The following is a 25,489-nucleotide window of genomic DNA, read 5'->3' as shown; positions in this document are numbered from 1 at the left end:
TGAGGAAAGAGCTTTGTAAAATTTGAAAGTTTGCAGATATGAGCCATTATTATTGACTCTGAAGGAGAAGGAAAGGAAGAAAAGACAGGAAGAGAAAGGATGGAAGCCAGCTTGCCAAGTTCATGGATGCACCATCTCTGGCCTTTTCCTCCAAAGGCTCATAACTTCCTCAAAGTCTGCCTGGAGGAGTCTTTTACTGCTTTGCTGGGCAAAGGTAGCACAACCCTATCTCTCTCCTTCTAACAAGTTTACCTGGCCAGAAGTCAAGAGGAGGGAATTAGGGTTTAGGTTATAGTCATAACCTCTGATTATCTATCTAATACAATTATTATTTTTAAACACATCTTTTTAACCCTTATCCTCAGGACTAGTGCCTAGTTAATGAATAAGGATTCATTACACAATGAATTTTGTCACATGGAAATTTCTTGGCATCTTATAGGTATTTCTGAATACTGTGTTTAAAAATGGAACACAAGTTTCTCTATCATTCACTGTTATTGGGTGAATGTGACTTTTAATATAAATTATGCAGTAAGAGGAAGTAAAACAGTATGTTGGGGTTGAGTGTGGATGGGAAGGTGGTTGTGTCAGGGGTGATGGAGATGGAGAGAAGTCACAAGCTGCCTGGTTCTTGCATGCTGTAGGAAGGCACAGTTTATGTGCTGTGTGACAAGACAGGCTCATGCACGTCCAATCATGCAGTGAAATTCTTAATGTGTAGCAGATTGTTCAGTCAGTGCCAAGTGTCACTTCGTAAACATCATTTTTTTCTAATCCCATTTTCTAAGATATTTTACACTTTGAAGATGCTGATACACATTCCTTAAATTCTCACAAATATATGCCTCACAAATGCATCAATCACCTGAATCATCTTTGTTTTATATATACATACATGTTTATATACACATATGTATTGTACACATATACATATATGTATATTATAATAAGCTAACTTTTAACTCCAGAGATGAAACTTTATTTGTCTAGTTAAGAAAGCATATGAACTTTATTTAGATTATAAAATAGGTGCTCAGGACAAAGGCTTGGACCCCTCACTTGTTCTGTATCTCTTGGGTTAGATTACTAACTGGCTGGATACATGGATCTTGTCACATGCCGTTTGCAGTTCCTATGATTTGGAGAGAACAGAAAGACCATTCAACAGATTGCTATATTTGCTTCACAAATATATCAGGAATTTCCTCCAAATCTAAACATACTATAAAAATCTAAATCTACCATGAGCAATAAGATCTCTATTTTACACAGTAAAGAACTACCTGTATTGAAACCACCAGAAACCTGGAACATGGATGAAGATAAAACTGATGATTTAGATTATACTGATGAGGCTCAGTATGACAAGGTAGGAGACCAGCAACATGGTGATTCCTTCCTTTGAAGTTACCTTTTCATCCTCAGATCCTCATTTAATAAACTTGAGTAGACCTAAGTGACCTTACTCATATTTTTAACCTGTTTTAAAAAAAAACAAAACACTAAACCTTTAGCTTTTAAGAAAAAGGATGGAATCTTCTGAAAGAAGGCACCAAAATATGTTCAAAACATGAAACTTCTCTCAAGGAGAATTAAATTTAAAAAGTATTCTTGGAATATCAGTGGAGAGCTGAAAGTGAGTGCTATTTTACTAGGATTACAATCTGGTTATATGCTTGGTGAATGGGAGCGCAGTGATAGAAGTAATCACTACATTAAAAAAAAGGGAAATATACTGGCCTCAGAAGAAAGAACCAATTCCCAGAAAGGAAAATGTGGTAAGTTAACCACTGGTTAGTTCTGAAAAAGTTTTCTTACCACTGTTGCACATTAAACTTGGTTTTAATGAAAAATTTTGTCAAGACGATGGATCGAAATGGTGCAGGTTTTCTTTATCTGAAAAATAAATTTCCAAGAATCAGTGAAACTAAAAACAAAGTGGGGAGATTTGTGGGTCCTCAAATAAGGGAAGTGATAGAAAGCAATCATTTTGAAAGAACAGCTGAATAAAATTGAAGGCGATGCATAGAAATAATTTTTAAAAACAAACCAAAACTTTTTTTGCGGGAAAATATAAGACAGAAAATTAGCAGGAAACTATAAATGATCTTCAAACTATAAAGTTATGGACTAAAACATGTTCCTCAAGGCCCATTTCTTGGATTTATGTTTGTATTTCTTCTCAGAAAACCTAGGTGTTAAGAGGGACGGACAAGGGGAAGCTTCAGTCAAGAAATCTCCATAATGGGTAAGCAAAACCAGGGCATGGTGGCTAAATACTACTACTTGATGAAGCAGGACATTCCATAGGTGAAATATCAGTAGAAATCTTCAATAATTACATTTTAGATAAATTAAATGACTATACTTTCTAAACTGGAAAGATACAAAATAAGATTGCTATGAAAACTCTGGGAGAGAAGACAAAATATAAAGTCATATTTTCAATAGAAAAAAGTTTCACCTATTTTGATGGGTATGACCAAAAAACCCATCCTAAAACACCTTTTATTGTTGTTTTTCCATGTAATCTACTCCCTCCCCAGTAGGCTAGGCCAGAGAACTCTGGGAGATGTGAACCTTTACTGGCATAGACCTCCCAGGGTTTGTGCACTGGCAGTTTTTAGTTATTGTCCCATAACTGCTGAGTGATATTGTTTTCTCAACTTGATCAATACTGTTAGTCTTACAGAAGCCACAGGTAGTCCTGCTCACCTTACTGAGAATTATACTTAAGTATGTCCTTACATATGAATGGTGGAGTGATGGACACTGACTTCCTTTTTTTTGTTTTAAACCCAGAGATCCACCATTAAGCCTTTGGCCTTCTTAAAGAGTATAAGTGAGCAAAGATAGCTAGGAGAAAAGAGATGGGGAAACCTTCTCATGGTCACAACATTTTTATCAGTTGGCTGTGAGCTATACAAAGACAGGCTAGAGTTCATAAGATCCAAGATTTAAAGCTACATATTTCTATTCCTTTGAAATGGGCAGCAGTTATATTCTGGATCCCTGGCTTGAGATTTTGGGGATTAAAAAGGCTGTGGGCTACTGTAGCCAGATGATCAAATAATCATGCACCTGACTTGGGGTCTGTTGGGAACTGTTCTGCAACTGAACCTGCTCAGGGAGGGCTGCCTGGGTACAGAACTTGAGACTTGTATCAGAGGATCTTGGTTCAAATCCCAGCTCCACTATCTACTACTAGCTGTGGAATACTGGGTAAGTCACTTTATTTCTCTGGGTCAGTTTCCTCATCTGTTAAATGAAGGGGTCAGACACAATGAGCTTGTGAATAATTTTAGGTGCCTTCCAGACTTGAATCTATGAGCTCATATTAGGGGGAGAAATACTTCAGACATTTTGTAGCCTCTTCATATTTTTATACAGGTAAGTATTATTTTGGAGATATGAAAACTATACCCTTCTATCCACAGAATTGAAAATATTGAGGAAAATCAAGAGAGGTATCCTGGCATAGTGGATCAGGGAGCTGGCCTTGGAATCTAGAAGACATTGGTTCAACTCCTGACTAAAAATGGCCCTGTGCAAGTCACTAATCTCTTAGTACCCTTCAGGAAACTTGAGAGGCAATGAAGAAAATTGCAAAATAGATTCCACCCACAGAATTTCTCATTGGCCACGCTTTGTTGGGGGGATGGAACTTGAGGAAAAACAGAAATGGCTCAGACTGTGAATATTTGCCCCAAATGAATGGTATAGGAGGAAATGTATGCTGAACTTGGAGCCAGAACACTGGATATGAGTTCCAGCTTCTATACTCACAAGCTATGTATATACTATACTATGTAAGCCACTCAAAATTTCAGCACCAATTTGTTTATTTGAAAAATAGAGATGAGAATCTTTGCACCAACCAATTCTAAAGATTTGGTTGTGAATCTTAAGAAATAATTTCAAAAATGAACAATATATATATACATATATAATATATATGTACATAAGATCTAGAACAGACCTTATTCCACAGCTATAGGTGGGGTCAAATTCCTGAGCAGTATGAGTAAGTCATTTTTATGGTATTTTCTTTTACATAAACTTGGTTTGTTTATTCTCTTGGAAATGATTAAGACACAAAATCTACCTGCTGAAAATAAGTTCTATTAGTGTATGATTAGGCAGCATTTCGTATTGAAGGAGTTCTCAAACTTTTGGGGCTCAGGACCCCTTTGCAATCTTAAAAAATATGGGACTTAAAGAGTACAAAAACCTAGGGCTAAGTTCCAATTCTGCTACATACCTGCCGTGTGACCTTTTACAAGTCAGTTAACCTCTCTGAGTCTCAGTTTCTCAATTTGTAAAGTGGGAGTAAGAAGTCATATTTACAGTATCATACCTCATAATATTATTTTGAGAATCAAATGAACTGCAAAGGGCTTTGTAAACCCTAAAGCAATATATAAATGTATGTTATCCTGTATTTATATTTTCCTGATAAATATAAAGAATGCAAAAATAATGGATGGCCGCATGTAACAAGTAAGCCACATCTTAGAAGCATTGAGGCAAAAAGGGACTACAGCTCCCATCATCTTAATTTTCTTTTTATCATTTTTTCCTATTTCCCAAATAGTCTCCTCCTCTTCTGGTAAGCTGAATATCCTTCATTTTTCTTTTAAATCAAAGGGTGTTTGTTCATTCTGGTTTCAGTTTTGTTTCCATAAAATAGTCTATGTCTATTAGGCCCATACATTCTACTAACTTTTCCCCCCAGGGTCACAGATAGGAGACTGTGACTTTTAGGCTCACAAAGATTGACTCAAGATTCAAGATTCAAGACTCAAATTCAAGCAATTTTCAAGCTAACCTTTTATTTACAGACCTCAGCCACCTTGTCTGTTTTGTTTTTTCCCTCTTTGTTTTTTTTTTATTCACTCACCCACTCTCACTGCCCCAGATTCCCTTAGTAAGTCTGGAATCAGAGGAAGAGTGGGGTGAGGGAGTTCAGTGGGAGGGAAAGGGAAGGGTAGAGAGAGATGTAAGTAAGCAAGAGACAGAAACAAGGACTCAGACATATAGAAGGATAGTGACAGTTTAAGTGACAGGACAAGAAGGTGAGTCTAACCTTGTGGGTTTAGACTGAAATAATGCTGACCATTTAGCTAGCCTGAATGAATCCCCATCCAGAGGGTTGGGTCTTGGCTCTTCATTGCTTAAGGCAGCACAAGGACAATTATTTAGAAAAAGAGGAAGGAAGGAAGGAAGGAAGGAAGGAAGGAAGGAAGGAAGGAAGGAAGGAAGGAAGGAAGGAAGGAAGGAAGGAAGGAAGGAAGGAAGGCTGATGATATAATTGTTCAGTCCCTATTAGCCCTCCTAGGGAGCTCTGGTGGAGGTAGTGTGGTGCATGGGAAAGATGACTGGACTGAGAATCAGGAAGTAAGAGTTTTTGTTCTAGAACAAGTTCCGTCAATAACTCAACTTGGGCTTCACTTCCTTTTATTTTCTCATCTATAAAATGACCATTTTCTTAAACTATATGTAGAAGGTTGATCAGGAGAGCCCCATGAACTAAGTGAGGCCAAAGTGAGGCTATTGTTTGGAACTTCTCTTAAGTTGGAAGAACGCTTGGCTGTGCTTTCTACATAGGTCAAACATGCCGACAAAGAGATTAAGCATAAAATAAGCCAAACTCTAAAGGTATGTGCTTGCTCATAGGTAGGGTAATGGGAAAAGAAAAATAAAAGAATGTGGAGGTTGCTTGACAGGCAACCCACTTCCCATAAAACCTATGAATAGTTCTGTATTAGTAGATTTCAAAGTCTATATTTGCTCCTCCTCGTAGACCGCCTCAGGCTTCAGGGCCACTAATTACTTTTCTTTTCCCTAAGAAAAAGGCCTCAGCTTTTTATTTTGCTCTGCTAGTGCCTTTGGTTAAGAGATTCTTTCTTTGTTTTCTCAAAACTGGATCCAGGCACTTCCCTATTCTCCTTTGAAGGTGGATTTAGGTTTTTTCTTCACTTTATCACTGTCTCTCCAGTCCCTGTCATCTTTCAGGACTTCAGCTACATAGCTGAGGTCATGTTTAACTGCAAAGTTGCCTCTTCTACATCTTGGAGCATGGACTCAATCTTCTCCTAATGAAGAGGCTTTGATGTCACTGCTTCTCCATGATCGTCATTAGTAGCAATCTGAAGGAAGATAATGCTGATGCCTATGAAACCCTAATCCAGGGGCCTCAGTCTATTCTTTGTTCTAGTTTACTTCTGGCAGGTCTGTCTACCCCTCATTTAGAAGAACAGTAGCTCTGATCTGAGCTGAGCCTGAGCCAGAGCCCATCAAATGATCCTTGATACAGAAAGAATTTTTAAATGAGGCTCTTCCTCCCCATCAAAGAGGCATCATCAAAATCCTTTGCCCCTCCTTTGCCTTTCCATGGGAAAGTGGGGGCAAAATCAGTCTCGTACATTGAGATAAGAACCTTATCAAGTTGAACAGTTTCTCCTGATCAAGCCTATATATTTAAAATGCAAAAAACCATGATCTTTGATGTGTCTCCACCTCCCTATTTTTATGTCACATTACCACAAGATCACGAGGGTGATGAATTTTACTCTTGGACATCTGATTTATAAAATCAAATATATTATTTTGTGTTTCTTGAACATATGATTGCCATTTCCCACGTTTGGGGCAGATAGAAAGACCTGCCTCTCCCAGGTCAATATTACCCATTTAGTGCCTTATTCCATTGCTTTAGAGAAGTTTGCTTTAGAGTTATTTCTACAATGACTGAATTTTCCAAAACAACAACAAGAACAACAAAAGAACAAAACAGCCACCACCACCACCACCACCACCATCACTACCACCACCACCACCACCACCACCACTACTACTACCACCAAACAGGGACACACAGTCTGACAAAGGACATTCCTTTACAAAACAAGTTAAAAGGATGCTTTTTTTTGAAATTGGGACTATTCTAGAAAATCCAGGATGTATAGTCACTATAGATTACTTTAATAAGAGTCAATTTGGCAATAATGAAAGAAAGCCTAGTCATGGATAATCTTTAAAAAAATACGTAATAGACATAACCATTTCTTCCTGAACTAAAATCAGGATACACAATCCAACAAAGTATATTCTATTTTTAAAAACACTTTTCTTTTCTTGAGTTCAGGATGGTCTTTAAAAATCCAGAATATATGGTCACCAGAAATATGAATGATTTTGGAATAAATTAAATGTTTTTAAAATTGCAGATCTACTTTTCTAACTATGTTTTGCTTAAGCTAATGTTAAAATTCATTTTCATTCCTTGAGCACACACTGCCTGGTAAGAGGCCAGGCAAACAACTGGGTGTATGCTGGGGAGCAAACGAAGCTGTCTGGGAAAGAGGCAGTGCAGTTTGGTTACCATGCCATATGTCCCAGATTTCCTGGGACAGTCCCAATTTCAAAGAAAGAATGGGCACTTTTAACTAGGGCTTACCAAGTAATTTCCTTTGTCAGACCACAAATTCTGATTTTGGGATGGGAAAATGTGTTTCCAGTAGGTATAGAAGAAGAAGCAACAAAGAAAGAGCACATAGACCTGAGTTCTAGTCCCCATTCAGCATTTTATTGCTCAACACATAATTTGCTACATGGAAATTTATTGGGGATTTAGAGTTCTCTTCATGTTAAAATTTTAAATTGCATCTGAAATTTCTCTATCACCCATTGTCAAATGACACATGAATCTTAACATAAATCATGCAATAGGAGGCAGTAGTAAAACAGTGTGGCTTTTTGAAGGGGATGAGGAAGTGGAAGATGAGAGAAGTCACAGGTTGGCTTGTTCTTGCATGTTGTAGGAAGGCCCAGCTTATGTGCTGTGTGGTGAGACAGGCTCATGCACATCCAATCATGCAGTGAAATTCTCAATATGTAGCAGATTTTTCAGTCAGGTGTGTGCCAGGTGTCTTTTGGTAAACATTATTATTTTTTCTAATTTCATTTTCTAAGATGTTTTGTAGTTTGAAGATACTGATATATAATCCTTAAATTCTCACAAATGTATGCCTCACAAATGTATTAATCACCTGAGTCATTATGTAACTAACATTTAATTCCAGAAATTAAACTTTATTCACCTAGTCAAGAAAACATATGAATTTTATTTGTATTATAAAATAGGTGCTCGGGATAAGGCTTGGACCCTCACTTGTTCTGTATCTCTTGTGTTAAATTACTAACTGACTGGATACATGATTCTTGTCACATAACATTTGCAGTTCCTATGATCTGGAGAAAACAGAAAGACCATTCAACAGATTGCTATATTTGCTTAAAAAATATATCAGGAATTTTCTCCAAATCTAAACATACTATAAAAATCCACATCTACCATAAGCTATACGATCTCTATTTCACACAGTGAAGAACTACCTGTATCAAAACAACGAGAAATTTGGAACCTGTATGAAGATAAAACTGATGATTCAGACTGTAAAAATGAGGCTCAGCATGACAAGGTAGGAGACCAGAAACATGGTGATGCCCCCACTGGAAGTCACTTTTCCACCCTCAGATCCTCATTTAATAACTCAAGTAGTCCTAATGACCTTACTCATGATTTTACCCAAAAGAACATCAAGCTAAACCTTTAGCTTCTATAGAAAAAGGATGGAATATCCTGTAAGAGGGCACCAAAATATGTTCCAAGCATGACATTTCTGTCAAGAAGGACAAAACAGGAGAACATTCTTGATATGTCTATGGGGATCTAAAAGTGATTGCTCTTTACTAATATTATAACTAGGGTGTACCAAATACTGCTGCATTATTTGTGAATGGAAGAGCAGTGACAGGAATAACCACTACGTTAAAAAACAAAACAAAACAAACCACTAGCCTCAAAAGAAAGAACCAAATCCCCAAATAAAAAATGTGGTAAGTCAACCACTAGTAGTCCTGAACAAATTTTCTTACCACCGTTGCACATTAAACTTGATTTAATGAAAAATTTTGTCAAGGCGATGGATCAAATGGTGCAGGTTTTCTTTATCTGAAAAATAAATTTCCAAGAATCAGTGAGGCTAAAAACAAAGTTGGGGTATTTGTGGGTCCTCAAGTAAGGGAAGTGATGAAAGACAAACATTTTGAAGAACAGTTGAATAAAGTTGAAGGAGCTATATAGAAATCATTTCAAAAGGGAAACCAAAACTTTTTGGGGGAAACTACAAGGCAGAAAATTACCAAGAAGTTATCAATGAATCTTCTCAAATCCTATAAAGTTATGGGATGCAACATGTCACTCAAGATCCATTTCTTCGATTCACACTTGGATTTATTCCCAGAAAACCTACATGCTATTAGTGATAAGCACAGGTAAGGCTTCTATCAGGAAATCTCCACAGTGGAAAAGTAATACCAGGAAAGTATATTGACTGACTACTGCTGGATAGCTGAGCAGAAATATTCCACAGGTGAGAGGAAGCAGAACAGAAAATCATCAGTAATTACATTTTAGGTAAATTAAATAGTACAGTTGTTTAATAAAAACTATTTTCAAAAATATCAAACTGATTCCTATAAAAACTCTAGGTGGTAGATAAAATCTGAAGGCATGCTTTAAATAAACACTAATGGTACTATATAAAGTTCTCATGATTTTATGAGTATGACAGAAAACAAAGGCTTATTGATTTATTTTGTCCACTTTTGTGTGGTCCCAGGTTGACCACTTCACCCATTCTGAGGCAATACTTTCTATGAAGGTGTTGAGTGAGATGATCTCTAGACTTTACAGTCTTTTGTCCAATATTTTATCACAGATGATTTGTGTGTCACTAAGAGTTGCCTGTAGTTAACATGTGCAATCTGAATTACAAGCCCTAGGGCTTTTCAGAAAACCATGAAGCAAACAAAACTGTGAAATTACATTCAAAACAACATGTCAGGGCTCCCTTTAACTCTTTCAGTCTTCACAACAACTCCATGGGCAGGTACTGTAAGTATGACTACTCTAATGTTTATTTGATTTAGAGGTCATCTGGAAGAACCTCTCACATTTTACAGAACAGAAAGCTGAACATTGAGGATGTTAAGTGTCTTGCCCCAAGGTCTCATGGGTAGCAAGAAGCTGAGCTGAAATTCAAATCTCCTCAACTGCAAAATGAGGTTAATAACAGCACATACCTCACTGTATTTTTGTGAGGATCAAATGATCCTTTGTAAAAAGTTCAGCACAGTGCCTGGCACATAGTAGGTGTTTCTATAAATGCTCATTCCTATTCTTCCTTCTCCTCTATTCTCTTGACTCCTCCTCTCTCCCATCACTTCTTAAACTGTGGGTAACAACCCCATGGGGTCTCAATTCACAGTTTAAGAAATGCTGAAGAGGTCTCCAGTGGAAAAAGTTTAAGAAGCCCTGAGTGTAGACCATCTTTTTCACAGCTAGTAGGAAACCTTAAGGTAACACCTGATAAACTAAAAAAGGTCAAAGTACTCATCTTCCTAGTTTTATCTTTGTTTTAATCAGGAACTCAAAAAGGAAAACTTTCTAAAACCCAAAGTAAGACTATCTTAAGACAAATGTTAAGGCTGACAGTTGCTTTTGAGAAGGAAGCTCTTCTTGGCCCTCCTCAAATCCTACCATAGAGACAATAATCCCCTTATCTATTTGAGATAATTGTGCTGCCATACTCGAATCAGAGAGGTGGGTTTGATTTCTGGCTCTGTCGTTGACAACTTGTATAACCTTAGGCAAGTCACTATGAAGTGAAAGGCTGACACTAGTTGATATCTAAAACCTCTTCCCATTTTGTGTATCTGACATTTTCACTGGCTATTCTTTGGCTGAACTGTTTAGCTGAAGAAAAAAAGGAAGGCTGAATGGAGATGGTGGGGAAAGTATGGGATGTAGATCTGGAAATTTATGTAATCCCAGGCCTCATTTCACAGATGATGAGCCTGAAGTCTGAAGGGATTACCTTTATGTTTATATTAAGTTTATGACTTAACCAAGGTCATAGGTTAAGTTTGACTGAACCTAGATCCTTTGACTCCAAAACTCCATGCCTGGAATTTTATGCCCATTCTGCCACTGTCCCAGACTCCCATCACTTCAACCCTACTCCTATGCGCTCCTATTCCATTACTTTAGTTGCTAGTACTTCCCCATCCTGAGTACTTTGTCTATATTTGGCATTTACTTATCTGTGTACCTGTTCTTTCCCCTCAATTGAATGTATGCTCCTTGAGGCCAGAAATTGTTTCATTTTCCTCTTTGCCTGCCACACAAAGTTGCTTAACACATGTTTATTGAGTCAATAGTAAATGAATACTTCTATCTTCTAACAACAACTGTCTTTTTGAAACTGGCCAAAGTGCCAGGGCTATAAAAGGAAGCTCCTTACACCTAATCAATCTGCCTCTGAAGGCCTAGTCTCCACTTACCCATCCTGAGATCAGAATGGCAGCACAGCAGATTCCTGATTGTATGTTCAGGGATAAACAGAAATAATGAAGACCCAAGGCCTTATTCTAGCACCTGTTACTTTTTATTATTATTGTTATTTTCAGTTAACTGATTTCCTTATACATTTTTCTTTTGCTTTCATCATTTTTTCCACACAGATATGTATTTAAAATAATTTATTTACAAAACTGTATCTTAGCAACAGTGCCACAGTATTATCTAAAGCAAACCAAAACACTTGGTCATAAACTATATAAGCAAAGCCATGTAATGTGATCAGCTTAGTTTTCCTGAGACACTAGAAGTCCCAGGTATTGCTGAAGATTAAAGACAAATTTTTCCGAAATAAAATGTTTCATCATTGAACTAGACATTCAATAGATGGTATGCAGGGAACTACTGTCCTTCGTAATCATAAATTCACCAACTTTAGAGTGAGGCAAGACCTTAGGGATAATCTGATGAGATGAGAAAACTCTGGCCAGGAAGGATTGATCTGACTTGCCCAAGGTCACACGGCTAATTAAAGGCAGAACTGGAAGTGGAAAACTGTACTCCTTACTTGTCAGCCCGGTTACCACAGCCACCAGGCTACTTTATATGAAGACATACATCCCTTATTTCACAAGGTGGAAAATATGACTTTAAAAGAAGGCTTTTAAGAATAAGTGCTCATTAGAGTGTCCTTCGTAAGGGCTTTATTGAATGTGTTGTTAAGTCATGAAGCCATCTTCTTTTCTTCCTGAGAACTTGTATTGAGAGGCCCAGACCGCTATCCCTCTGTCCCCATTCTACTGGTGGGGCCTGACCCACCTCACTGCAGAGTGACCCACTATGAAGCAGTAGCAATGGATTTTCCCTGATCTAAGCCATTTTCTCAGGCTTAATTCCCCTTGTGACCAAGGACACGCATTTTTCCAGTTTAAGTTCCAACCCATATATACTGAACAGAGTGAGATTAATTGTCCCAGGTGCTGATCGATCCCATGCCCTCAGCCTCATTAGCATGACGTCCTAACAAACTCAGCTAACCACTTTAAACAAGGGGCTCAATGATTATTTCATTACAAGTACAAAGGAGGCGAAACCCAGGTCCTAAGATGGAAACCACTTGCTCAAAGTCATAGAACATCAGACAACAATCTCACACTCACTAAAGCAGATTAGTCTCTGAGTCTGAATTTTCAATTCATTATTCTGACCAGTCACGCCACCTTGCTCATGTTTTTATAAATATATACTGCAGGCAAGGGCCGAAATCAAGCATTTAGTCTGTTAAGGTTGTTAGGCAATCTATATAATGACTGAAAGCAGCAGATAATGTGAGAAATATTGATGATGTGGTTAAAGTACTCCATGCAAAGAATACTTAGTTATTTTATACACAATTGACAAATGATTAGGGAGGCTGCACTATAACTATAGGAACTGTGAATTTTTAAGAAAAATAAATTCATATGAAATCATGAGTAACATTAAGTACTAAATAGAAAAAAGGCAATACAAGTGATTGTAAGGCAAAAGCAACTATATCAGTTTCAGTGTCATAGTTATGAAGAAACTAAAAAAAAAAAAAAGTGAGTTGTTACAAAAGGATAAACTCAGGTAACAGCTAGCACCAACCACCACTTTATACTCTTGCCTTTTGGCATATTCTGACCATGTTGCATTCCTGTTAATGAAACCTCTGTAGCTCCCTAGTGCTTTCTTATCATTTCTCTAGGATAAGATACAAAGTCTTCTGCCAGGAATTTGGCTTTAAACCCTTCTGAAATGGGTCCAAACTGCCTTTCCAGAATGATAGCCTATTTTTCCCTTCACAAACAACATTCCAACCAAACTGATGTACTGACTAGGACATTTCTTCTGTGTCCTTGACTTCTGCACAAGCTGCCCTAGACCTAAACTGATTTCTTCCACATCACCTTCACTTTCAGGAATCCTTCAAGGCTCTGCTCAAGTTAATTATCCTACATCTTTCCTGAGCCCCTGGTTGGTAGATCTCTCCCCCAATACTTTGTATTTTGTATTTCCTTGTCCATATACATGTTGTTCTTCCCCTCACTAACAAGCCAATCAAATATAAACTCTTTGAGGAGAGGGACTGTTCAGTTTCTAATTTTATATCCCCAACTCCAAGAAATGTCTTACATATATTGGTGACTAATAAATGCTTACTGAATTGAATTTTTTAGCACAAATTCTTAACTTGACCCTATTGTTATATGATAATAATATGCCCTATAATTATATGTATTGCACTAGAAAACATGCTTTCTAAAGCATGTGTGATTATCTTTACAATGCCTTCACCACACTCCTCCTAAGCCTCATCATGGTGTAGTGATGGCTTAGGGTTTTTGAAAACTATGCCAGAGAAGCCCCAGCTTCTAGAGGGTCTCTCAGTCTGGAAAGACATCAAGAATGACCTTTTGGTGGACTCTCAGTCCATGGAGACCCAGTCTGGCTATGTTTGGAGAGGTTCAACAATGGAAAGCTAGATAGCACATAGTTTGGGTCACTGAAGCTTATTATACCAGTCTATATCAGTACATAATCTAACTCAGGCCTGTTCCCTGGTAGTTTAGGTCTAATACTGGAACAAAATGAGACACTCATAGGTCATTCAAATGTTAACATAAGCCAGAACATAGAAAGGATACAGCACTCAGCCTGGGTAGATGGTCTCCTTCATTTCCATACAGAAAATCAGGAGGGCAGGATATGATGATTGATGTGGTCTTGGTATATGTGCCAAGTCAGAAACACCTTGATCCCATACAGATGCAACTTTTGCCTTTAGATAACCAAGAAGTCATAATATCATGGCCTGAAGTCATTAGAAAGCTGTCAAAAGCCCTGTGGTTTGAGTCTTGGCCCTGTGAGCCATAAAGTCTTGAGGATCATTTCCTTGCCTTTTATAGCAAGAACTAGCTTAACCTACATACATGGCTAGGTGGGGAGAAATTTCTATCACAGGAGGAAATACCCACATGAATTGAGATAATGGATCTTTTACCGTATTTAAATATATTTTCTTATAATAACCTTCTGAGGTAGGGCAGTTATTACCCTGGTAATAAAAACTCTGGTCCAGACACAGTGGCCTATTTGCTTTTCTTCAAACAAGACTTTTTCTTGCTTTTGCAATTTGTGCATCCTAGGCCTGGAATTCACTTCTTTGCATTAACCTCTTGGAATTCTGGTTTCCTTCAAAATTCAGCTCAAATTCTACCTTCTACATGAAACCTTTTGAACTCCTCCTCCTCACAACTATCAGTGTCCTCCCTCTCCAAACTCCTTTATCCTCCTTTTGTATATGTTCTCTATGTGATTTTTCTAGTGAAAGGCCTATTTGTTTCACTTTTGTCTTCTGAATGCTAAGTGTTGTACCAGCCTGGCATATAGTAGGTGCTTAGTAAACGCTTGGTGACTGATTGGCAAGCCTAGGTATTCAAAGGTGTGACAAGAACAAATCTCTTCACCTTTGTATGCCTTCCAGCACAAAGTCTAGAATTTCTTTTATCATGGAGGAGAAATTGAGAGCCCTAGAGGGAAGGTGACTTGTTCCAGGTCACACAGCCCACTAGTGGAAGTGTTTAGACAAAAACTTAGGTGTTCTCACTCCTGGCCCAAGCTGCTTTCCACCAGACTATGTTGTCATAGGATCATAAGTATCTGCAAACATCAGGCTCTTCCATGGATTGTAAGGACGCACTTGCAGTCATTGACTTTGATCACATGCAATATCACTCTTTAACAATGACAACCTTAACATGAAAATATGCAATCCATTACCAATTAGTCACACTTAAACACACATTTCAGAATTTATGTTGACTTCAAGATTAGAAAATAGCAGTTTGATCCACAACTGCCAATATATGAAAAGTATCAGATCACAGATGTTTTTCTTCATTTCCCCATCCCCCATCTTTTAGGAGATAATTCTGAATTTCACAGTTAGATAATAATAACAGCTTACATGTAAATAGTATATTGCAGTACAAAGTGCTTTACCTCACCCAATCCTCACAATAATCAAATGAGGTAGCTTCATACTACAAAATTTAGAATTGGAAGAGACCTTATATATTTCCTTCTCATTTTACTAAAGAGGTAACTGAGACCTAGAGAGGTTAAAAGAATTTCTCAGAGTTCAATGTTCTATTAATTGTATCACATTCAAGTATTATTATTTCCCTGTTTTACAGATGGGAAAAATGAATCTCAGGTGAAGTGACTTATCTAATGTGGCAAAGTTGAAAGATTGTAAAGACAGAATTCAAATTCAGTTGTTTTGGCTACAAATCTAGTACTCTTTCCATGCTACTTCTCAAAAAATTGTCATAGCTTCAGACCTCAATGGCATTTGAGCTCACAGATCCTTGTTTGTAGTCATTGGCTTTAACCCTGAGCTACCAATTAAAGATATGCAACTTTAATTATTTTGCTTAATCTCATCGCTAGATGAATGAGTCTGAGTATTCACTTTCATTGTGGGTAATTTTTTCTATTCTTTTCTCTTATGACCAGCATTATTATTTGGTGATTTCTGCTATGTGAGTTTCTCAAAAAACTTAAAATTTAGAAGGTCATTTTAGACATTGCTTGTTTTTTTTAGTGGGGAGTCTAGAAAATGCTCGTTACCAATTCAATATTTTATTTTCAATATGTATTGCCTGCCACTTTTCAAAAAATGTGTATCTCTCCCAATAATGGTCATTTTCATTTTCTATACAATGTCCATGTTGGGAATGACAGCTTGTATAACCTCACATCTGTCCTTTTCTGTGTTGGGAACCAAGGGAAGGTGGGATTGCATGGGGAGCAAGAAGAGGACATAAAAATTAGGAAGAAAGAGTTCTAAACGTGATCAAATCTTGAGGAAAGACTGGCGAGGATAAGAAAGGTCTGAGCCATGTCTTTGTGAAGACAGATTTGGCGTATTCCAATGGAAATTAAAGGAGACAAGAAGAAAAAGGCAGGGAAGTAGGTGTAGAAACAGTAGGAATATACGATTGTAAAGTTTAGATATGAATGAGGAAGGGGATAAAGTAAACCAGGATCTGATTTATTTACTATTTAACTTTAAAAGAATACACAGACTTCTCAGAATGTTATCTCATAACTATGTATGTCACTCCTATTGAACACTACCCAACACTTCCACTGTGCCCCCTGGAGCTCCCATTCTATTAGACCTGTGTCCTCCCTTGAGAAATTAACTTACATTTAATTGTCTCTGTACCTGTTTTCTCCTAATAGACTTTTAGAAAGTTCTGTGGTATTTTGTCTTTGCAAGCCCAGTAGCTAACACAAAATACGCATGTTTTTCAATAGAAATGTTTGTTCAAGTGAATTGAATGAGAGGACAGATATAGTTTTAAGATGACAAGAATAGACTAGGTAGAACTTTTTGAGTTGGAGAAAGATTATGCAGAGAAAATTTTATTAATATAATTTTTATTTGTTAATAGAACAAAGGTGGCTATGGGGCTAGGGCTAATAATAGCTAAAAAGGATTTTGGGGGAAGGGGGTGATATAGAAGACAGAGAAGATGATATTTCAAGAAGGACCATTTTTGATCTCATGTGGCAACCTCTAATGGTCATCTTTTCCATGTTCAACCCAAGGAACAAGGAATTTATTACTATACCATCCTCACTGGCACTTTCACCATAGTGACCATATCAACTTTCAACCATAAAGAATTTAATATTTTGATTATTTTTCTTCTTCATGTGAATTCTCAAACATCTTAGGAGGAAATAAGGAGGCAAAGAGCCTAGCATGTAGTAGATGCTTAATACTTGCTAAATGATTCATTGAAAACACAGAACATAGGCCTTTTTGGCTCTAAAATTAATGGAACCATTACATAAAAAGCAGGTTGATGTTATATAAAAATGAGAGGGCCTCTGTGTGACCTGCAGTCAGTGTTTCCTCTACAGATAGCTTCTTCCATATTGCCATATCATTGTATTACTACTTTCCTTATTCTGGATGACTAGCACTAGGCATAATGTTTCAAGGTGCGCTTTGCAGTGTTCTTATGATAAAACTCAACTATACAAATAAACTAGTTGGGAAATGAGGAACAACACTTTGCCAAGTGAATGGAAGAACTAAAATTTTTAAGTTTACAAAAGATAATACTTTCCAGATTTTTAGCAAATTCTGGGATCTAGAACAAGAAGGGTTATTTGAAATAACTTCATTCAACCTCTAAATTTTGACAATGAACAAACTGAAACCCAGAAAAATTAAGTGACTTCATAGGATTACAAATTTAGAGTGGAAATGGACTTGAAAGATCATTTAGCTAAATCCTTTCATTCAAGAGACCAGGAGAGATTAGTCAAGTGACTTGACCAAGGCCCCAGAAGAACTAGGGTGGGGCCTGAACCTCCAGGTCTCCTTCTACTGCACAGTGGTTTCCATAAGGTGAATGAACTTCAGTCATATTCTTGCTTTCGAGATTCTAGAAACTTAATGTCACTGAATGAGATGAAAAAATAAGAATGCTTGCTATTGTACATAACAATTCACTTCTTAAAAACAAGGGTATATAAGCCATTGTATTGGTGAAGATTGTTAAAACAACGTCATCAAACTGCAGGCACAAAATAAAGATAGAAAGAAGGTGCCATGTCTCTTGCCTCTCTATCCTGTTGTGTTTATTTTGATACTCAGCAAATGTCTGATTGGATTAGTCACAATACCACCAGGGGGCACATCTCTTGCAGAGAGTCCTCTTGCAGAGGTCAGTAACACACTTCAAGTCAATAACAGTGTTGAAGCCATTGAGTTGACGTTTAGCTCAAATTGAATTTCTAATCCATGCAACTTTGCTGAGAGTGTTCTCTGCAGTCTCATTCACAATTTTCTCCGTGTTTTTCATGGTCAGTGCTTGGATTGTTCATTCACAGACAAACATCATTGTGAATGATTTAATAAAAAAGATCAGAAGCTGTGATTTGTCCTCCTCTAATTAATTCTTAAACTTTAATAGAATGAAACAGAATTGAATTAACTCGCCTGAGCAAAGTGCAATGCAAGTCCAAGACTCCTGCCCACTAGAATTACAATGGGAATTTCCAGTTTGATGCTCTTTAAAAATTGCACTAAGTAAATGTATTATGTTGAGTTCCATATGCAGCCATCAATTATGCTACCCTGAAAATGCACTTTTTAAAAAGACTGTGTTATAGAAATACAAAACATCTACCATGTGCAACATTTGCCAAGCCTAATTATTAGGAGACTATATTCCATTTAGTGTTTTCAAATTCAGTGCTAAGCGAAAATCAAGGGGATAATGAGGAAGCAAAACCCTCCTTTGTGGATATACTTACTCTATGGAGGCAGAGTTATGTGAATCACTTTTCAAATATATGAAAATGGTATATTTTAAGACGGTGTTGACATTTTCCTTTATTTCCAGAGACTGAAGAAAAAAAAAAGGCTTCTCAATTTAGGGTACAGCAGGAAGGGGTGAACTAAATTTTAGGAAGAATTTTCAGACCTTAAAGATTACAAGACACTGAAATGCATTGTCAAGAAATGAATTGATCATAGATTTAGAGCTAAAAAGAACATTAGAATTCCTATAGTTCAACTCGGACATTGCAGACTCTGCATCTTTGGTTTGTACAATTCAAAAATAAATTTGTTGCCCATTATATACAGACCCCTGTGCTAGGTCTAGGGGGAGGAGCAGAGTAGAGGTAAGAAGAGGCAGGCAGTAGGAAGTAGCGGCTTAGATATAAAATTTGGTTCAAATGCCATTTTAAATGCAGCGTGACCCTTGAAGATAAGGGGGTTCTTGGGAAGATTAAAGAGGTCATGAGTGAGATAAAAGAATTAGGGGCGACCCTACTAGCAGCTGCTACTTTTGATCACATGATTCATTTGATCAAGACCTAACCTTGATCCAAGGTAACTGATCTCTGATCTAGTAGGCCCTTTTGATATTTTACATTTGGGACAATGTCTTTAAAAAATTTATTGTTGGTTTTTCTTTCTATACCACAGTAACTTCTCTTAATCACTGCCCTTTTTTGTCATAGAGAAAAACAGTTAAAGTCAAATGACACCGTGACTGTAGCTAACCATATTTTCACCTTGTTCCATACCCAGAGTCCTCTGCCCTATCTGCTAAAAGGAAGAAGTGTGTTTCATGTTAAGTTCTATCTAAAAACAAGACTGTTCATTGTCTTTTATAAAGTACTTTATGGAACTAAATGGTCTTTTAGTTCAAAAGCGTATTGGAAAGAGACATGGATAAGGAACCAGAAGAACTAAGTGAAATTTCAGGTGCTCTTTACAACCTTGTGACCTTGGATAAATCTCTTCACTTCATAAGCTTCCATTGTTTAATACGTAAAATGGATATAATAATACTAACTTTACAGGGGTATCATGAGGAAAGTGCTTTGTGAACTGCAACCTGTTGTATAAAATGAATTATTATTATTATTATTATTATTATTATCATCATAGTCCTGCTTCATCTTTGATTTGGTTAGAGTTGATGCTTGGTTGATTTCTGTGTAAGCCAATTAGTTATTAGCCTTAATCCCAAACCAGTTGTGGGTCAAATATGTGCCACTGGTTGTGAGTGTTGATCAATCAGTCTAAATCCAAAACCACTAGTAGAAATGCATGCCCTAATAATCATAGCTCATGTGATTAATCTGTACACAAAAGCCAACATATTCTTACCTCACCTCCCACTCAAGGTCAGTCTAGTTCTAATCCAGCTCTGGAGATGCAGGGCCTGATCCTAGAAGGTGGTGGTGATGGCTGTCCTCCAGGAGGTCCAGCAGCACAGGCCACGTGTGGCTGACCCAAGCCTGAGGTACAGAATCAAAATTTCATAGACTTTAGGGTTTGAAGGGACCTTAATGATCATTTAGTACATTCCATGAACAAAAATTAATTCTCCCTATGACAACTAATGATCATCAATGGTAGTCTCTGTTTGAAGACATTCCCCGCCCCAAACCTCTAGTGAGAGGTGAGAGGAACCCTCCTGCCTCTCAAGACAGTCTCTTACATTTATGCAGAACTCTTATAGAAACTTCCTCCTCACATCAAGCCTTAAGTGGTTGCATTTTGACTTCGTTTTCTTGCTCTACCACCCAGGACCAAACAATTAATCAAATCCCTTTTCCAACATGACTGCCTTTCAGAAACTTGAGGATAGTAATCCTATCACCCTTATGGTTTAAACATCTTCTCTGGTTCCTTTAAGGGAGCCTCCTATGGGACTGGTTCATCCTGGTTGACACCATTCTGGTTGTTCTCTTCTGGAGGTTCGTTAGTTTACGGATGTCATTCAGGATGCTCCAGGTATGATCATATCAGGGCAGACTACATGGTGATTATCACCTGTATTCCTGGAAGCCATGCTCACATCCACATGTGAGGTCACATTGATGAATCAGTTGTTAAACAGTCAATCCACTAAAACCCCATATCTTTTTCAGATAAATTAAATAATTTATACATAAATTTAAATATATTAACAATGCTTCTCTTGTCATATACTTGAGGATGACTTGGGGAACCTACATGTTGGGTTTTGCACTTATTCTAATGTAGACTTTTCTCTGGGTTGATTTCCTTCAAAGTTCTAGCCTGTGGATGTTTTGGAATCTTGATGTCAGATTGAGGGTCATCTGAAAATTTCATAAGCACATTATCTTTGCCTTTATAACTGTGCCAATGATAGAGATGAATATTGGGCCTGTCATGAACTTTTGGGTGAAGAAACTCTTCTTTCCCCCTACAGGTCTATACCTTCTCTGCAACCTTGACTCTTACAGAGTAGGAGGCTGACTTGCTGAATATCACACAGCCAGTGTGTGTCAGAGGCAAGACTTGAATCCAAGTTTTCCCAGCATTAAAGTCAGCTCCCTATCCACTCCACTAATGCTGATCCTTTTACTGCCAACTATTAATTAGAATACTGAATAGTAAAGGGCTAAGCACAGATCCCTGGGACTCTTTACTGGAGCTCTCCTGAAACTCCTTGGGATCCCTAGCTTTAAAGCCTGAAGGGACCTTGAGTCATCCAGTACAATTTTCTCATTTTACAGATGAGGAAAATGAGTTCCTGAAAGGCTAAGAGAATTGCCTGAAATCACACAAGTAGTAAGTGACAACCAGGTTCTCCAATGAAACCCAGTACTCTAAGGCTAAAAAAGACCTTAGATGGCCTCTAGTTCAATAAACTAATTTTACAAATGAGGAAACTGAGACTTAAGGTAGGTTAAGTGACTTGCCAAGATTACAAAAGTCATGGCATAGGTGGTATTTGACTTCAGGTCATCTGACTCCAGAACTGTTTCTTTGACTTGATGTTGAATCATGAAAGTCTATTGAGTCTAGTCATTCAACCAGTTTCAAATCCATCTATTTCTACTATCATCCAATCCATGTCTCTCACCTTTTCCAGAAGAAGTACTGAGAGGTTCAATCAGTTAGTTACTTAGATGGGTATATTATAAAAGACTAAGAGAAATGATTATTAATAATATTTGATTTGGGGAGATCTAGAATTCCCCTTTTTTCTATAGTCCTCATTCAAAGTTCAGCTTCATGAAGGACATTAAATTAACTCTCCTCTATCTTGGTTAGATCCCCTTCAAACCTTACAAGGAATGTCTGATATAAGGTGAATTCCATTCAATCAAGCTTTGGTAAATATAGATCCTTTTTTCAAGACTGCCCCAAACTGGGGGTGGTCTGGGTATAGAGATAGTCTCTTTGTCAAAGAATGATATGATGTCACTTTCAGCCCCTCATTGTAATATTTATTCTCTCCATTAATCGTCAACTAGACCTAATTGCTACCCTCAGGAACATCCCTCTTTCAAGAGTATATAAGCTGTGAGCCCACCACCATGATTGTCTATGGCATTCAGGAGTGCCACTGACCTTTTATTAAAATGCTAGCATTATTAATAAAGTGATCAATTATCCCAAAATTATCTCTTGAACTTTTTAAACACTGTAAGAGAGAGGAATGAATTTCTTATCTAGTTTTTACAAATTCTACACTGATTAATAAATGTATTTATTATTTTATGAGAAGATACAATTCTATTTAAATAATCATTTAGATGATGCCATTCTACATGTCTTCCAAAGCAATGTTCTTCTCAGAACAACAACTATTTGAAATATGAAGGACAAATCACTAGCCTATGATCAGTCCACCCAGCCTTGGATAATCACCCTATCTTTGATTCTGGGGTTTTCCCAGGGGCTCTGGTATACTGCAGGTTTGATCCTGATCTATCCAGGAATCTAGGCTAATCTTCAAGTGAATCGATAATACTTCTTAAGCCCACATATGCAGTGTAATACATTGTATAGCACAAGATTTGGATTCAAAAGAGTCCAGTTCAAATCCCAGTGAATTACTACTTGTGAGATTTTGGATAAGTCAAGTTCTCTCTCTAAGAATGTTTCCTCAGCTGTAAAATGAGGATATCAGACAGAATGTTCTCTAAGATTCCCTCCCATTCATAAAATTCTCTGATTCTTTCATTCTTTGCCCCTGATGCTTTTTACTTCTATTTAAAGTATTTTACTCCTCTTTACTATTATGTGAAAATCTGTGGAATCACAGGAGTCTGAACTCTGCTCCACAGGGTGGAGAATTAGACTTATCATTCAAGCAGCAACAGACTGTTCTTTCACTGCCTCCTCATTATGCTCCATATTTACAAATGGATTCTTGTTCATCCAAGATTATAGAGTACAAAATGAATTCCCTAAATGCTAAAGTAACTTTCTGCTTTAATGAAAAAATCCAATGCAATAGGGCAAGCAATTACCCATAGATTTCGGGGAAGTGGAATAGATTCTAGTTGTAATTCTTGGCTCTGTCCATTGGGAATGCAGAACTAATTTCTTAAGGTAGTAAATCATCAGGAAGCCCTGCCCCTTTTTGCACTACCTGCAGGAGTTTAGAGTAGCTTTTAAAGTGTTTAATTTTGAATGTTGGCTGTTTGCTCCCATCCACCCCTCACTCACGAAACTTAGTATCTTTACAGATACTTTACAGATACTTGACAGATAACTTTACAAATTTAGACTTTCATTAGTTCCCATGTACCCAGGGAAAATAACATTCATTAAATCTTTTTTTAAAATAATGTTAATATCCTGATCTTGTAAAATATAAGGTAATTACAAATTTATATTCAGTAAAAGAATAAAACAATAATATTTTTATTTTTAATAAGAATAGGAAAGTTATTAATATTCATTTAGGACTTGAAATCCAAATGTCTCAAGGATTGGCTCTCATGGAATTCACAGACTATTGATCAAAGTGTTATTTGAGTTTGCTGGATGATTGAAATCTTGGGATAAGTTGAAAATAGAATCAAATCTATATCAGAAAGGTATGAGGGGGTAGTGGCAAGCCTGATAGCCTGTCCTGACTTTGTCGCTTATTCTGTGACCAGGGGCAGATCACTTGAGTGCTTGTGGATTGAGTTGCTCCATCTGTAAAAGGATGGGCTTGGACTGGAAGATCCTTAAAGCCCCTTTTAATGTTAAATTAAACATCACAATAATGAAACCAAATCAACATTATCTGACTAATACACTTTTTTAGTAAGGATATTAATAATGTTGAAGTTTGAGGGGTGTCAGAGGTGGAGTTACATATTTAGACTAGAAAAGTTTTCCAACAGCTATTTTCAAAATGCCAAAAGGAACCAATAAGAAATGAATAAAAAAAATGAAATGAAATATCACAAGTTTTTAGCAGATTAGTAACCAGAGTTCTGTGTTATTGTTGTTTTTCCCTAACAACACTCCAGAAGCCAGGACTAAAATCAAATAGTTAGCACAGTGGATAACTGCTCCAATTGGAGTCAGGAAGCACTGAGTTTGAGTCCTACCTTAGACACTTATTTAGCTAAATAAGTCACTTAACCTCTTTCATTCTCCCATCTATAAAATGTGGGTAATAGCACCTGCTATTATTAAGAATTCTGTGAGAATCAATTACACACACACACACACACACACACACACACACACACACTCTCACACATGTATGTAGACTTTGTATGTATGTGTAATTTATATAAATACATAATTTATATAAAATATACACACATGATTTACATGTCAAGCACTTTACAAACTTTAATGTACTACTTAGATGTTAATTATTATTATTGGAAGAATGGTACAGTACATATAGCATGAGATTTGGAATCAGGAAGACTTGGGATCCCTGGGCAAGTCATTTAATTTGTTTTTACTTCATTTTCCATATCTGTAAAAGGAAGCTTTGCATTCAATGACTTCTGTGGTTCATTCTAGCTCTAAAACTATGGTCCTCTGAAAACATTGTGGAGGTTGTTCAGGGGAAGGAGCTGGCAAGAGAGAAAAATGCAGAAGGCTAAAAAAGGGAGGATTCTAGGGTAGTGGCAAGTGTTGTCCTGAAAAACCTCATCCCGGTAGTTTAAGAAGCCAAGTAAATTTAAGAAATAAATAATGATGATAATAAGAGCACTCCTATAGTGCTTTAAGATTTGTAAAGAACTTAAACAAATATTCTGTCATTTGATCCTCACAGCAACAATACAATACAATAGTGATACAATAGGTATCACTATTTCCTCCACTTTACAAATAAAGAAACTGAGGCAGAGATTAAGGGACTTGTCCAATGTCACACAGCTATACGCGTCTGAGACCAGATATGAATTCATGGCTTCTGGTCTAGTGCTCTACTCACTGTGTCACCTAACTCATGGATCTAAGTTACAAGGATGAGGAGCATGTTCTTCATTGATGCTAAAGTCACGCACAATGATGGCACAGAGCAAAGACAACCTTTCTGAGGACTGTTCAATGATCAAATTGTTAAAAGTTGTGGAGAGGAGAGAGTACTACCTGTAAGCTGTGATGAGGCTCAGCAGAAGGTGGTACAATCAGAGAGTTAAAAATTTCCAAAGAGAAAAGGATGCTAAGTAATAGCAGGAGACAAAATGAATCCAACAAGTCCAGTTAAT

The 25,489-nt window shown here is 37.1% G+C and overlaps 1 long non-coding RNA gene across 4 annotated transcripts in view; it reads right to left on the bottom strand.

The window, feature by feature from the left end:
• Positions 1 to 980: 980 nt before the first annotated feature.
• The window catches only part of LOC140512227 (uncharacterized), an 80,461-nt gene continuing 55,952 nt past the window's right edge, over positions 981 to 25,489 (bottom strand). For 3 of the 4 annotated variants that reach the window (XR_011969754.1, XR_011969755.1, XR_011969753.1), the window contains 4 exons: positions 20,163 to 20,293; positions 8,944 to 9,019; positions 1,822 to 1,899; positions 981 to 1,135 (listed from right to left, as the gene is read on the bottom strand). This is a non-coding gene — a long non-coding RNA (uncharacterized lncRNA). The remainder of the gene's footprint in view (positions 1,136 to 1,821; positions 1,900 to 8,943; positions 9,020 to 20,162; positions 20,294 to 25,489) is intronic. The other variant, XR_011969756.1, reaches the window with a different exon arrangement.

The sequence above is a fragment of the Notamacropus eugenii genome, chromosome 6, assembly GCF_028372415.1.
Source record: "Notamacropus eugenii isolate mMacEug1 chromosome 6, mMacEug1.pri_v2, whole genome shotgun sequence".
NCBI lineage: Eukaryota > Metazoa > Chordata > Mammalia > Diprotodontia > Macropodidae > Notamacropus > Notamacropus eugenii.
The sequence above is the reverse complement of the archived record's forward strand: the minus strand, read 5'-3'. Positions and strand labels throughout refer to the sequence as shown.